Source organism: Rhinolophus ferrumequinum, chromosome 10, assembly GCF_004115265.2.
Source record: "Rhinolophus ferrumequinum isolate MPI-CBG mRhiFer1 chromosome 10, mRhiFer1_v1.p, whole genome shotgun sequence".
Classification (NCBI taxonomy): domain Eukaryota; kingdom Metazoa; phylum Chordata; class Mammalia; order Chiroptera; family Rhinolophidae; genus Rhinolophus; species Rhinolophus ferrumequinum.
In genome coordinates this window covers 43,346,761-43,362,759 of record NC_046293.1, presented here as the reverse complement: position 1 = coordinate 43,362,759, position 15,999 = coordinate 43,346,761, and the positions used below count along the sequence as shown (strand labels likewise).

General features: G+C 34.0%; 1 protein-coding gene across 1 annotated transcript in view; it reads left to right on the top strand.

The window, feature by feature from the left end:
* Positions 1–15,999, top strand: part of SLC2A13 (solute carrier family 2 member 13) — a 308,745-nt gene that overhangs the window by 247,451 nt on the left and 45,295 nt on the right.

The window sequence follows — 15,999 nt, the reverse complement described above, 5'->3', positions numbered from 1 at the left end:
TGTACTTCTTTTAAACTGGTCTTCTTTCAAACGATCTTGTAAACTGATCTTTGTAACTGTATTACTTTGCAGCATTTACTGATAAAAGTCGGTATAAAACATTGCAACTGTATGTTTCACAGACTGAGAGTACACTCAAGCCCAGACTTCAGGAAATTCACATTTCGGACCAACTCAGTCCTAAGCTATAGGAGTTTGGATCTTGAGGCACGTGTTTCTAAATATCGACAAGACAGTTTCTCCCGTTGCATATTGTTTACCTGTACCAGAAATTTTCCAACTCCCAAACTTAAGTGAAAGACAGAAAATTGTCAAGTCAAAATGAATTAATGCTACTTTAAGTTCTCTCATGCAACTTTTGTTTTCTTAGAATACTTTCCTGGAACTTTAGTGAAAGTTAGCAAAATAAGGATAAAACTCGGTGATCACTGCCATGTAACCAGTCTAGGAAGCTATAAACCTTTCTCTTTTTGATGGATCACATTGGTTTGTAGTAGGCACATTAATGAAATCATTCTACAGAACAAATATTCCCTACATTTATGAATACGCATATCCATGGACACAGAAAAGACATAAATATTCAACAGGGCTTTAATTTCTTTTGTGTTAATATTCCCATAAAGAGAATAGTATGCTCTCATCCTGTATGCCTCGTAGTACTGATGAAGGTAATGAAATCTATAATAAAGTACTTGTATCTCCTAGGAGCTATACAGTACAATGTATCAGTGTTAATCATTATACTATTGTCGTTAATCATTTTATTAGGGAATTACTCCAGAGAAGTAGAAGTACATGGTAGCAGTGTAAATCCAGACCAAATTTTAAATACATTAATTATGAGGAAATACGTAAATGAAATAAAATTATTACTTAAAATGAAAATTTGAAAGAGCTTCTCTTAAAAACACCCAGTGTGTAATTTTCATCAGCCAAGCCTCACTGGGGAGTTAATTGACTAAATATTTCTGGATGTAGGAGTTTACAGTTTTAATCCCCCTTATGATTTATTTTTCAATAGAAAAAAAAGAAAAAAACCTGAATGTTACTTGTCTAGAATGATGAACATATTATGAAATCTGTATATGTAGTTTCCTGTATTTCACAGAATTAATTTATAAACTTACTGGAAATGTCTACTAATAGACATAAAATTAGGCATTTTTGTTACTCTCAGAAGGTCTAGAGGTCAAAGGCTTCAAAATAGGGATTTTGTTCTTTTCACAAATAACAAAGTATACAACTTTTTAATAGCAAAGAGTACTTCTTTTATTTCAACATATTCTTACATTTTATTTGTATTTTTATACCATGTTTCTTGATTGCACACACTACTAGAGAAAAGCCAGGCACAGATAACACCTAAGTGGATAAATATAAAAAACTAAACACAATATATGAAGAACTTTTATGTTTGTAGAATACTCTTAGAATAACCTCAAACTTTTTACCAAAAATACCCAAAAACAATGGGTTTCCTCTGTGCTGAGTAACAGCCCTCCTCCTAGCTGGTCACTGCAGTTGGTTGCCACAGCCTGTGCTAGAAAAAAAGCAAGAAAGGCAGGATGCGTGCGTTCACCATGAAAAATTTCTGCAAGAGATTTGCCATTTGTGAGTAAAATAGCATTCTCTGTATTTTTGTTTATTAGTGGCTGATAGGTTTTACACAATTACCTATGGCATTCTTAGGGCAAAACCTACCATTACCTTGGATTCACATCTGAAGTATACTATTTATTGGGGTTTCAGGGTCAAGTATTGAGGCATTTCATAGCTGCATATCCTGATCTCTAATCATAGCTGTTTCCTGAAGATGCCAGGTGGAATGGTGATACCATTCATAATGAAAATAGTAGACTGATTTTGATGAATTCTGAATTGTCACAACATAAGGAAAACCACTTGTCCATATAGTCAATTATATCTATGTTGTTATGTTTCAGTTATTTTTTTTAATTAAAGTTTATTAGGGTGACAATTGTTAGTAAAGTTACCTAGATTTCAGGTGTACAATTCTATATTACATCATCTATAAATCCCATTGTGTGTTCACCACCCAGAGTCAGTTCTCCTTCCATCACCATATATTTGATATGTTTCAGTTATTTTCAAAAATCGTTTAGTTCCCCAAAGATATACCAATGGTCAACAAGCACATGTAAAACTGCTCAACATCAGTAATCGTTAGGGAACATGCAAATCAAAACTATAGTGAGACACTGTCTCATACCCATTAAGATGGCTACTATCAAAAAACAAAATTGTGAAGGATGTAGACAAATTAGAAAGTTTGTGCATTGTTGATGGGAATGTAAAATGGTGTAACCACTATAAAAAACAGGATGGCAGTTTCACATTTTCTTTTAAATTTTAAGATAGAATTATATATTATCTAACAATTCCATTTCTGGGTATATATCCAAAAGAATAGAAAACAAGGTTTTAAAGAGATATTTGAATACCCATGTTCATAGCAGCATTACTCAAAATAGCCAAAAGTAGAAGCAACCTAAATGTCATTTGATGGATGAATAAACAAATGTAATACATACATACAATGATATATTATTCAGACTTAGAGGAAAGACAGTCTGGTACATACTACAACATGGATGAACCTTGCAGATATATTGATAAGTAAAATGAGGCAGTCACAAAAAGACAAATACCATAGGACTCCACCAATATGAGGTACCTATAGTCAAATTTATAGAGACAGAAAGAAGAATGGTGCCACTAGAAGGGGGAAGGTGGGAGTAGAGAGTTGTTTATGGGCATGGAGTTTCAGTTTTGCAAAGTGAAATGAGTTTGGGAGATTCCTTGTGCAACAATGTGAATATACTTAACATTACTGAGCTGTACCATTAAAAGTAGTTAAATTTTAAATGGTTAATTAAGATGGTAAATTTTTGTTATAATGTATTTTACCATAATTAAAAATAAAAAAGGAAAACCCATTTAAAAATAATTTAGTATACTTCTAGAAAATACAGTACAGTGAGCTGATGGAAAACCTCCTGCTCATCTCCCCCTGTAATTCCCACATGCATCCCACACACACGCAAATACAGGTTTAGTTTGGAAATAACAAATAAAATAAAATAACTTTAAATTAATTAATGGGTGAAGAAGAAATCATAATGGAAATAGAACATTAAAATCAATAACTGAAAAGATTCACAAGAAGTTAGAAGTAGAACACAGAGTTGCCCTGTAAAGTAAGCAGAGGATGGAAATTAAAAGATAAGAGAAAAAAGTAATGCAAAGGAAAGAAATACTAGAGAGAATCAAAAAAAAAAAAAGTTGGTTGTTAGAGAAGACTGATGTGATGGAGAAACTTCTGGCAATACTCTTTTAATAAGAGTGAGAAAACACAAATATAAGCAATATTGAGAATGAAAAAAAATATGTAACAGATAGTGAAGATGTTTAAAATTGTAGGAGAATACTATGAATAATGTTGTCCGATGCATTTGAAAACAGATAATTGGACAGTTTTCTAGAAAAAATATATATAATTTCTAAAACCAAGTGAACATCTCTGTGAGGTGTGATTTTTATTCCCATTATACAAATGAAGAGGGTCTGAATGACTTTCTTGAAGTCAAAAAGCCGGTACGTCCACTGCTTTTCAGGAGCAACAGTTGGGTTGCAGAGAGATGCACATTTTAGAGTCAGATAGTTTCAAATTAGAGCTTTTGTCATTTACCTCATAATTGACACTGGGACAGTTTGGGCCTCTCTCAGCCCCATTCCTCATGTGTAAAATGGGAATAAGATAATTGCTGTCTTCAACAATATGATTGTTTTTTTGAAGATTAAACAAGAGTATATCTGAAGACACTTACAAAAATTTAATGCCCTGTGTAAATGTAAGTAGAACATATCCTGTAGTAATTTTTTCTTTCTTAGATTTGTCAATAACACATTTTCTAGATGAGGATAAGCACTTCCTAACAAATAAGTGCATTAGAATACTACCTATGTATTTATCTGTATCTTGTCATTCACCTCCATATCTCCTGGCTCTCAGTACACAGCAAAAAACATAAATAATCTATTCTGGAACTTCAAAAAGCCTGACTCTTTAAAAGTGTTGCTCATGAGGGATATTTTCTTAATGTGCTGATTCAGTATTTTGTTTCCTATAATGCAACATTTTTGCTCTGTAATTAGACACACTGAAATAGCTAGATAGATTCCCTATTTGGCAATTCATTGTTCTGACTCACACTAAATGCCTGGTTTATTGTATTCATTCATCAGAGAGATTTTTCTCAAAGCTGCACTCTGATATAACACCCAGACGATTTTTCCAGCATTCCACCCCTCTCCCACACAGAATTCTAGTCCATCTAAACCCCTTGCTATTACCCTAATATCCATTATGGTTTCCCACCTCTCTGCCTTTCCTCATGTTGTGCTTTCTGCCTGGAATTTACCCTCCTTGTCCCTCTTTTTGATCTTTGCCTGACTTCTATTAATAATTTTTTGTGTAGATCAGATGTCCCTTTTTCCTTGCAGTCTTTCTGCTTAGCACCAGAAAACAATGTTTATTATATCCCCTGCTTTCCTAGTCTAGTACTTGCCTGTATAACTTATCTGATAATTATACCCCCTTATATACCAGTAATAGTAATTTGGGTTTGGATGTATCTTCTCTACCAAATTATAAATTCCAGTATCTGTATACTGCGCTATTTTTAATCTTTTGGTGACTTGTACATATCACGCATTCGATCAATAATTGTTAAATGACAAAGTAGAAAAGACTGTCATCACTGGAAAGTATGTAAGTGTTTGAAAGTACCGTAGTTTTCAATGAGAGGATATGGTGTTCCCATCATTTCATTTTAGTTATATCTTCCACATTCATCCTTATTTTCAGAAAAGGAAACCTCTAAAAGAAAAATGAGAGTGATGCAATATTAGTTAACAATGGTAAATGTTTACCTGATACTAATTAAAACACTAAAACATTTTTTAAAAAATAAAACTAAACCATATACTTCAAGTACGCATACTATTATATATATTGCTTATAGTCGTACTACATGAAAAATACTTTTTAAAAATTGTTGGAAGAAATATTCAACATGTTTCCTCAAAACAGTCACTGAATGTTTTCCTCAAAGCGTATACCAGAGAAGGAATATCTATGGTGACAGTATAAGATCACGTATATTATGAAACTAGACCAGATAACAAAACCAGGATTTACCCTCCATCATCTTTTTTTCTTTTTCAAGAAATATACCAGTTTTCCATTAAGAAAAGAAATTTATTTTATCATTAACAAATTATTTCAGTATCTTAACATATTCATGTACAAGATTGGTATTTTTATCACTTATTTATCTTAGGGATTTTAAATCCTCAAACTGTGCTTCTAAATTAAAAACAGTATCGTTCAAAATTAATTTTTGCTAGGATACATTTTAGAGAGAGAGAGAATCTAATAGAGAATATTTTAATCCAGTTTGCTTTTGAAAATACACTTTTATGTTTTTGCTTGAATAGATGTCATTATGCTAGATTACTCCCTTTAAGATCTGTAGCCGGATGCTACATAAGTTTACCTGTCCATAAGTATTTCAAAGGTCACAGCCTCTGGGCTCTTCTTTGTTCAAGTCTAGAAACTTAGACTTTCTTGGATTTCGTGACTGTCTGTATTACAGACTCTGATGCTATTTATGTGGCAAAATATACATATCAGTAAAGCAAAACATTTCTGAAAAATGTATCTCCCTCCTTCGTGCCTATTTGTCCAATTTCTTAGCGAACATTTAATTATAATGATAAATAAACACATTTTAACGGTTTTATCCAAGTAGTAATATTCATAATATATTTGACTACCGTCCCTCTTAGGCCAAACCTTACCTTTCTGGTCAGATCCTGTTCTTTTTACATTTAAAAAATTATTCTTCGGTTCCTATTTCTCCAAAAAGTATCTAAGTTATTTCTCACTAAAGAAGACTATAAGATTTTTAGAACAAGAATAAAGGCCAAGACTTGAATTGCATGAGGTCTTTGGTGAATATAAAATATCAGTGGCAAGTCTTGGTTCATCAAATAACGGTGCAGTTAAGCAACAGAAGATGTGGTGCTGCAGAGATGAAATCTGGGGAGGTTGGGATTTGTTAGAAAGAGCGTAGAGGGAGCAATAGGAACAAGAGGAAGGAGAGTACATGGCCTGAGATGATACAGAAATATGAATTTGGATCAGTGTCAGAGAGCCTTTTTTAGGAATTTTAATTTGACTTTTATAGGTACATTTTCATAGGTGTGGAAAACATACTGGCAACAATTTTAGGTTAATGACTTCACGTGATACCTGGATGGTAGATCTGACATTGTATCACATAGTGAGATACAGTTCTCTTCCAAATTTTCTGAATATATTAAGAAGAAAACCAGTTGACACTAGCATGGTTTTAATACTTGGCAGGAAATATCTAACTAGAAATTAATAACATTGTTGTGTTTTCATTAAATTTTTATTAGAACTATCTTCTCTTCTTGGCAAGTGTGCTTGATTGCATTATTGTTCAAAATATCTGCTATACTCACTAGGGGAGGATTAGATTCCCCTGGCCCATTCATTCTTCTCCACATGATTTGCTCTGGCCAAGCAAATGAGAGTGGAGCCAATCCATGTCACTTCTGAGCTAAAGCTTTCAGAGCAAGGATTTGCTGTATCTTTTTTTTTCCTCTGCAGTAAAATTGGCAATGTCCCAGAATAGACGGGGTTCCATTAGCTTTGGGCACAGAGTAAAGAAAAGATGGAACAGAACCACAGCTGACCTCAGATGGACCTGTAGCATGAGCAAGAAATTAACCCATTTGTGGCACTGGAATTTGGGGTTCTTCTGTTACCTCTGCAGTCTTTTCTGACTGATAAAGTGGAAGTGACACAGAATTTTCTTTATTTACATTATGTAAGGAAGCTCAATTATTAAACAAATGATAGTACAGTGAAAAGAAAGATATGGTAAACAGTCACAAGAGGGTCACCAAATTCCTTAAGTTTGGGGAATACTGCGATAGATGGTAGGTTTTTAAGTAGGGGCTAATGTGAATGGCCTTGGGTTTAAAAGATAAAATTCTGATAGAAAAAGGAAGAAAGAATTTTTAAAAGAACAGGTAGAGGGTAAGACAAGGCATTTGGAAATTCATTAATATAAGAAGTCTGGAGGGGTGACATCTGTATTTTAAAGTGTTATATATTTTAATGAAGACATTTAAAAGGAAGATCATACATGTTGCTGTGGTACAGAAAGAAGAACAGCACTAGAAATCCAAATACCCTCAGAAAGTTTCTTGCTAGACAGCATGTATGAACTAAAATCCAGTTATTCAAATCAAAGAACTGTTGCCTCGATACACATCATGTCGTACTCAAGTCCTTCCGATTCTCATGGTTTCAGTGCTAACTTGAAAAAAACAAGCAAAATAGTTTTTCCATTACATATGATCAGGGTTTACAATTTAAACACAGTTTGTATGGTAACAGCCACGGGTTTACAACTTAAACATAGTTTGTGCGGTAACAACCACATGTTTTATCACTTGAAATTTGCAGAAATTCATAAACCACTACCAGTCAGAATTCCTGCTGTTTCAAAATAATGCCAAAATGGCAATGTGGAAAATATCAGAACACAAAAGTCTGGTTTCTAGGAAGATTTCATTAAAACACCCTTCACTGGATGGTCACTTATCCTCTATTTTGGTATGTACTGTCTAACTTCGTCTAAGAATTTATTTTGAAAATAAATAGTGTTAAGGATTAACCAACTTTATTTTCACTTCAGAGGCACATGTACCCTGCAACCCTCTAGAACATAAAATAGGTAAAAGATTTATTTTTCCTTTTTGTGGTTGTTTTTTGATCTATGAGTTAGAAAGGGGAAAAGGTTGGGCATAGACCTGTTCAGCATGGACAAACCCATAAATGTTAACATTCTCATGCTTAATTATTGATAGGTTGGATTTTATAACAGAATTTAAATTCTACTGGTATGGCACTTATAGCTGGAAATACAAAGATTTTTTTCTGAAGTTATTTATAACATTGAAACTTGATATTGTGCTACATGCTATTAAAATATATATTAAAAAGACACTACCTCAAGATGTATAATCCAGGATGGATACATAGATAGGACATTTACACAAACATACTTTAAAATTATTGTAAAAAAATGAATGTTCCTTTTAAAAACACATGAAGAAAGAAAAGTATTTATTGCATGTACTGCCAGAGTCAAGGACATTTGGGAGAGAAGGTGTGTGAAAATATGTTGCCGAATGTGCAAATACTGAACGAGTTTTAAACACAAAGCCGCTCTTTTAGGAAGTTCAAATAATGGAATGCTTGAGGAATAAAAGTCAATGGCAAACTATAGGACAGAATATTTCAGATACAAAATATGGACTGTAAATATTGACAAAATTAAGTGTTCCCACCTTAAAAATATTGTGAAATAATATTGAATTCCCCTATCACAGTGACCAGTGACTTACTTAAACTTTCTATGACATAACTGAGGAAGGTCTTCAAACTATAAAATAATTTATAAATCATTAATTTAATGGAGTCAAGTATATGGTGATGGATGGAGAACTGACTCTGGGTGGTGAACACACAATGTGAGATATAGATGATGTATTACAGAATTGTACACCTGAAATCTATATAACTTTACTAACCATGGTCAGCCCAATAAACTTATACAATGGAGTATTACACAGCCATAAAGAAGAAAGAAATCTTACCATTTGCAACAACATGGATGGACCTAGAGAACATTATGTTAAGTGAAATAAGTCAGACAGAGAAAGATAAGTACCATATGATCTCACTTATATGCGGAATCTAAAGAAAAGAATAAGTGAATGAACTAATCAGAAACAGTTTTGGAGACAAAGAGGAAAAACTGAGGGTTGCTAGATGGGCGGTGGGGTGGGGGTAAGGGGGAAGGTGAGGGGATTAGAAAACAATCAGTAACCACAAGATGGCCACGGGGTTTGAAAATTAATCTGGGGAACGTAATTTAGTGGTTACCAGAGGGTAAGGGGGTTGGAGGGTGGGAGATGAGGGTGAGGGGGATCAAATATATGGTGATGGAAGGAGAACTAACTCTGGGTGGTGAACACACAATGTAATTTATAGATGATGTGATACAGAATTGCACACCTGAAATCTATGTAATTTTACTAACAATTGTCACCCCAATAAATTAAAAAAAAAAAGAAAAAAAGCTTTAATTAAAAAAATAGATAAATAAATCATTAATTTGTTTTATGAGCTTTAAATCTTATGAAAATAGGTCATATTATTTATTATTTTTCCAGCTTTATTGAGGTATGGCTGACAAATAAAAATTTTATATACGTACTTAGGTTGTACAACATGATTTACTTCAGGTGTACAACATGATTTAATATACATACACATTGTGAAATGCTCATCACAATCAAGTTAACACATAAATCCCGCACCTCATATAGTTGTGTGTGTGTGGTGAGAATACTTAAGATTTACTCTCTTAGCATATTTCAAGTGTACAATACAGTATTATTAACTAGTTATCATGCTGTACATTAGATTCCCCAGAACTTATTCATCTTGTAACTAAGAGTATGAACCTTGGACCAGCATCTCCCCATTTTCCCCACCCTCAGTCCCAGGCAGCCATCATTCTACTCTCTGATCCCATGAGCTCTACTTTTTGAGATTCCACATGTGAGATCATACAGTATTTGTCTTTCCGTGTCTGATTATTTCACTTAGGACAGTGACCTCCTGGTTTATCCATGTTGTCACAAATGGCAGGATTTCCTTCTTTTTTAATGACTGAATAATACTCCATTGCATATACATACCACATTTTCTTTATTCATTTGTGGACAAGCAAGTTGATTCCAAATTTTGTCTCTCGTGAATAATGCTGCAGTGAACGTTCTTTATTATTCTTGATGAAAATTTCATTGAAAGCTTAAAAATGAGATTGATGTGTGACACATGAAACCCATGTGATGGCACTAGAGCCATCAGAACTTCTGAAACATCAGGGACGGCAAACTATTGCTCACATAACTACACTTTGTTTTCGGAAGGGCCAGGTTGGTTGACTAAAAACTGATTGACAATGGAAAATCATCTTTATTTAACACAGAGCTTTTAGGAAGTACTTGGTTATACAGACCTATTGTTACTATGTAATCATTTGACTTAGGAAACAGGCTGTCGGAATTGTGCTCAGGAAAACCAACAGATGAAGGAAAGGCACAGTTAACATTTTACATTTATTCTACTGCATTAGTATTCAACAAACATTGGATGATAACTTTGCTTACAACCTAAAGTAGGATGGCAAAGCTTGGCGTTTGTAAAAATTGAGGGGAGATCAACTAGGACAGTTAGACACACTTGAAAGAGAATTTCAAAGGGATTACAAAGCAGAGAAATGCCCTTGTCCTGTGCAATGTCACAGAAGCTACTTTTAGTAACATCTGCGCCGAACCAAGGATGTATTGCCCAGAACACCCTCTTCCGTTACTGGAGTTCTTCATTGACTCATAATATATTTTACATCTTGGGCGCAGTGAACATTTTAGCAAATAATTCTTCATCCATTAGTATAACTTTGATCCTTTAAATAGAAATTAAGGAGGTACATAGAAATATTTCATGTCTTTTACAATTACACCAGGAAACATATTTTGTACTACTACTGAATTAAGTCTGAGAATTTTTGTGTGATGATTTCTGTCTGCCCTGAGCCGGGAGGGAGAGAAGCTCTGGGATGCAACACGTTAGTGTAGAGGAGGACATTTTTACCATCTTAAGTTCCAGGCTAGATTGTGTAACAAAGGACAGAGTCACAGGAGTTATTCATATGTATATCTCATATATACCCGAGAGAAACTCAGGGATGAGTAATCCTAAAAGGTGATTTACAATTCAAGTTTAGATAGCATCTTCAAAAAAGAACAATACATTTATAGAAAAGAGACAAGACAAAAGGACCTTGAATCTCTAAAGGTAGCAAATTGTTAGGAAGACAGATATAGGAAAGGAATGAGAGTGAGAGTCTAGTTAGTCAAGTTTGTTATGTAAATTCCTCTGGTGCCACCCCCAGGCTGATGGAGTTTGAAGTTTCTCTGTGATTAACTTTTGTCCTTTCTGGTAGATAGGGAAGGAGGGACACCTTTGTAAATTTACATCCTGCTTCTAGGCAAATGGGGAGGGCAGAGAGCTTTTTCTGCATTTGCTGCTGCTTAATTGCCTGCAGCTCACAACATTGAAAAGGCATATTTTGAAGTGTCACATTCTGGTTTCTATCATTTGGCATAAGTGGGGATGTCACTTGGGTCAGAGGAGTGACCCAGGAAGTTTTGTGGCAGGGAAGGAATGCACAGAGTGGATTACAAAGCATGGAGAAAGGATAAAGATCTGGAAAATGTTACCAAAACGGGACCTAAACAGGAAGGGCCAAGAAGAGAAAAAAGTGGAGCAGTGCAATGAAGATAAAACAGGGCAGGCCTAGGCAAGTTCAAAGATTGTGTATCTTGGAGGCAGCTCGGAAACTCTGAGAACACAATCAGCCTTCTCTGTAGTGAATTTTCTCATTTGCAGATCCTCTTGGCTGGGCAAGGAACTCACTGTCTCAAGCAGAACTGCCTCAGCTATGTTGACAAAGTTCTGCTAAGACTGACAGCTTTAAGTGTTTCTTATGGATTTAGTGTTTGGTATCTATTGGATATAGATATCTTTTAAATATACATTTAAAATATATAAAAACTAAAGAACAAATAGTATACATATAGCATTAAATTTTATCATCTACTATGCACAAATAACTTTTATAAATATAGGTGAAGGGTAGTATATCTTTGTTCCATTCAACTCCTTAGCAGTCATCGATCGCTTTTCTCAACTGGCTTCTATAAATGTTTCATGTCCTGTAGTGCAACCGTTTCATTTCAGGCAAGTCACTGTTTTTTCGCTTTAAGTAAGGCACTGATGGAATATAAATTATTGAGATCCTAAATCTGTGGAGCAGATAATTTACAACTGCAAGCTGGCAGAGCGCATCCTAAATTGAAACAGGCTCAGCGTTGATTGTCCTGTGGATTTACCTGCGACTTGTAGCAGCCGTGGTGTAACCTTCACTGGTGACCTCCTCCACCTCACTCCAACACATACATACACCACCTTCAAAATGAGCCACGTACAGTGAACTTGGGAGTTCGATGTTAGTCTGAATCTTTAAAAAGAGGCTTTCTAGCCTGTGTGAATTTGTTCTGAGTGCTCCTAAGATGTTCAAAGAAGTTAGTGTTTTCCCAGTACCATTCACACCTCTTTTATCTTCCAAGTCAAAGATTGAACGAGATGTTCTGTGTGTGCTGCTCTTTGGAGAAATGGAAAGGATAAAATCACTACTACCTACACATCCTTTCATTATTTTTTCTTCAAAGCATTTGTGGCTCTTGGCATTCTGAAATTGCGAATGATCCAAACCACATAGAAATAATAACATACTTACTCAAGAGAAAATAAATGATCAAGCATACCTAGTGTACTAGATAAAAAACAAACTCAAAGCATCTGACCCTGTAGGCATTTTTTATTAAAGTCTTTCAAACTCGTAAGAATACTAATGTTCAGGATGGTTCTGAATTCAGCCAAGCACTGCTTTTTATAGGAACTTATGCCCCAGCGCTAAGTAGAATAATGGCAAATGGAAAGAGGTTCTGGTGGCTTAGCCCAAAGAGGCCCTTGAAAGGGCAGGTTCATTTGTTTGATCTAGTATGTTATTTTTAAAATTCATATGAATTTCCCTTTATATCCTAACATATAGCCATTTCAGTTTACTATTATAATGTTTTTATCCTTATCTGTTGATTTTTCTGCACACCCCCAGTCCACCGCCTCTCATCTCATCCTTCACCCCGTCAGTGAGAAAAGGGACACTTTTTATTCCTAGAAAATGTGCTGTTTTATTCTGCAGCCATCAGTAGATGTGATAATTTGAGAAGCATGACAATAAAGGATAGGCCCAACCCAGAAACAAACCCCCAGTTCACAAAAATTAAGAAGAGTTTCGCAAATTCTAGTGAAACTGTTTTAGATCTCAGTTCAGTATCAGTTTAAGACGAATATGCCTCATGGATTTAAATGTTACCATTAGGGTCTCTAGTATAGCAAACTGATAAGACTTGAACATCTGATTAAATTTCTTGAATGAGAAAATATACTCAGAATAGAAGGGAAAATATTTCAAAAACCTATGGCTTCATAATATCATGGACCCAAACATAAACATTAACAGACTGTTTCACTTCTGCAGGTTTTTTTGGCTATATTCATTTGACATTTGGCTCTCTTTTACAGAATGGTGGACTGTGAAATAAATAAAATAATAGTTAATTATTTTTTCCACACTTGAAATGTAAGAAGTTACTTCACTGTAGCTAGCATATATTAAGATACTTTTCAGTTTTTACTCCAAAACACTATCCTTATGCACTTAAGTACAACTGCTCTAAAGTACTTTGTATATAACCTATAATTATTTTATTTTCTTGCATTATAGTTATACCTGTTTGTCTCTGATTGTCCCAAAATTGCATTATGCCTGGCACATAGAAATCTCTCAGTACATGTGAATATTATTAAAAGAATAGTAACAAAGAAAAAGAGTGCTCCAGCCACCAGTCCTCTATATGTTTTGACAAAGAATCTGTCAGTTTTATTCTTTGGGATGATTTTGTGTCATTGGAGAAGGCCAGACTTTTTTGAGAAACTTGTAGAGGAAATGACAATAACTAACAATAACAGCCAGGTCATCACATGTACGATAGCTCACACTGTTCTCTACCTTATTCTATTTCCTCTTTTTCTATTTCTGACTCATAGTTGCGTATATGGAATCAGGAAGTTTCTTTTAGAAAGTCTGGAATCAATGGGCAGTGTAGCTCTTGTGTAGCTCAGAAAGTGTAGCTCAGAAAGATAGGAAAGACAGCAGTACCTGGAGTCAGAAGACTGTGCTTTGTGTCTGGACTCAGTAACTGACCAGAATCTGGCCTTGGGTCATTTATTTGACGTCTCTGATCTTCAGTTTGCTGATATTTAAAATGGAAGGAAATAATATCACTAAATCTTGCTTGCTATGAGAGATCATTGCAAAAGTCAAAGGAAAATATATGTGAAAAAAATTTGTACTCTTGATTAAAGAAAGAAAAAAAGCTGATTATAAATCTCATTTCTACAATCTATTTTCCTAACTTAACTAACTATATAAATTAACTGGAATTACATATCTAATTGGCAAATGTAGCATTAAAGTTTTCTTTCTGAAGCATTCAAGTATTTTAGGACCAAAGAAGAATCCATTTTCCTACAAAGGCATTCCTAAATTTGTAAGATTTTTTTCATCAGTGTATTTTCATTAAATCCTGTATAGTTATAACAATACTTAGCATTATCAGAATTTTCATTAAATTTTTTTAGTGAGTCACTTATTTCACATAAAGTCAACTTAAGCCACCTTGTGTTTTTCTTAAAGGGATAGAAGTTTTCGCTTTACCCTCTATTTGTAAAAAATGTAGCCTTAAAAAAAAAAATACACACAATGTGTAAATTATGAATAATTCATTAAATGTCTTTGATGAGCTTATTCCTCAAAACTATCAGTTGCTGTCTACATCTGTAGCTCATTTCCTTGAGAGGGAAAGCAATGAGATTAAAATTCCAGCAGTATCATCTACATCCCAAAGTTGGTTAATTTTTAAAGACTTGTACCTAGTCTTTCCATTTTAAGTTACTTTAACTTTTAGTTGTCGTAAGCAAACAAACAGTACAGTATCGGCAAAACTTAAGAGAATATTCATGAGCGGTTTTCCTCCTCTTAGAAGATGTGGTTATGGCATTACAGGATTTGGCGGTATTATACTGTTGAAGTAATAGGAAATCACTCCTATGGGAAACTGTCCAAAATTGAAGTTTTCAAAATACGGAGTTACTTAAGATGTGGCAGCATAAACGTTAGAGAATTTCCAAGAATGACATTCTTCAGGATAAAGCGGAAGCTCAAATTTTAAAATGCAGGTAGTGTGGGAGCTCTATTTAATTAATATTGCAAATTAAATATTTTTATTATTTAAATTTTAAAATCAAACGTAAGTCATTCTGGGATTCAGGGATGCGTAGCAGCAGTGTTTTTAAATCTCCCTGAATCTCTTTCACCTCACCATCCCAATAAAAAGCAAACGATTGCAAGGAATGACCTTATTTGAATCTTGATTCAAACTGAAAAAAATCTTTTTAAAAGACAACCAGGAAAATCTGAAGAATATTGGATATTTAATGCTGTTAAGAAATTATTGTTAATTGTTTAGATGCAATAATTATATTGTTTTTATTTTTTTAAGTCCTTACAGAGATATATACCGAAATAGTCCAGATGAAACAGGATGGTACTTGGAATTTGCCTCAGAATAATATAGGAGAGGTGAGAGTTAGTGGGGGCTTAGAAGAAAAAGAATCGGTCATGTATATATAGTTGTTGAAGGTTTACATCAAGAAAATATAGTTATTGAAGGGTATATCAGATTCATTATACTGATTGTCTTTTGAATACTGTATTTGAACATATGTGTAATAAAAGAACATTTAGTGTTATATTAAAATAAATGTTGGCCTAGATCAATGACTAAAAATTAAAACAAAACAAAACAAAAAAATCAGGAGCTAAGAAACAAATAGAAGAGATAAAATGGAACGTGAATATATATGCAGTTAATGCATCAGTAAAAAAAAATTTTCACAAAAATTCCCAAATACAAACACACTTCCAAGTTACCTATGATGTAAAGAAGAAATCACAAGAAATTAAAAAATATTTTAAACCCATCAACAATGAAAATATATTACAAAATGTTGGGATGTTGCATAAAGCAATGCTTGTGGCAAATGTATAGTTT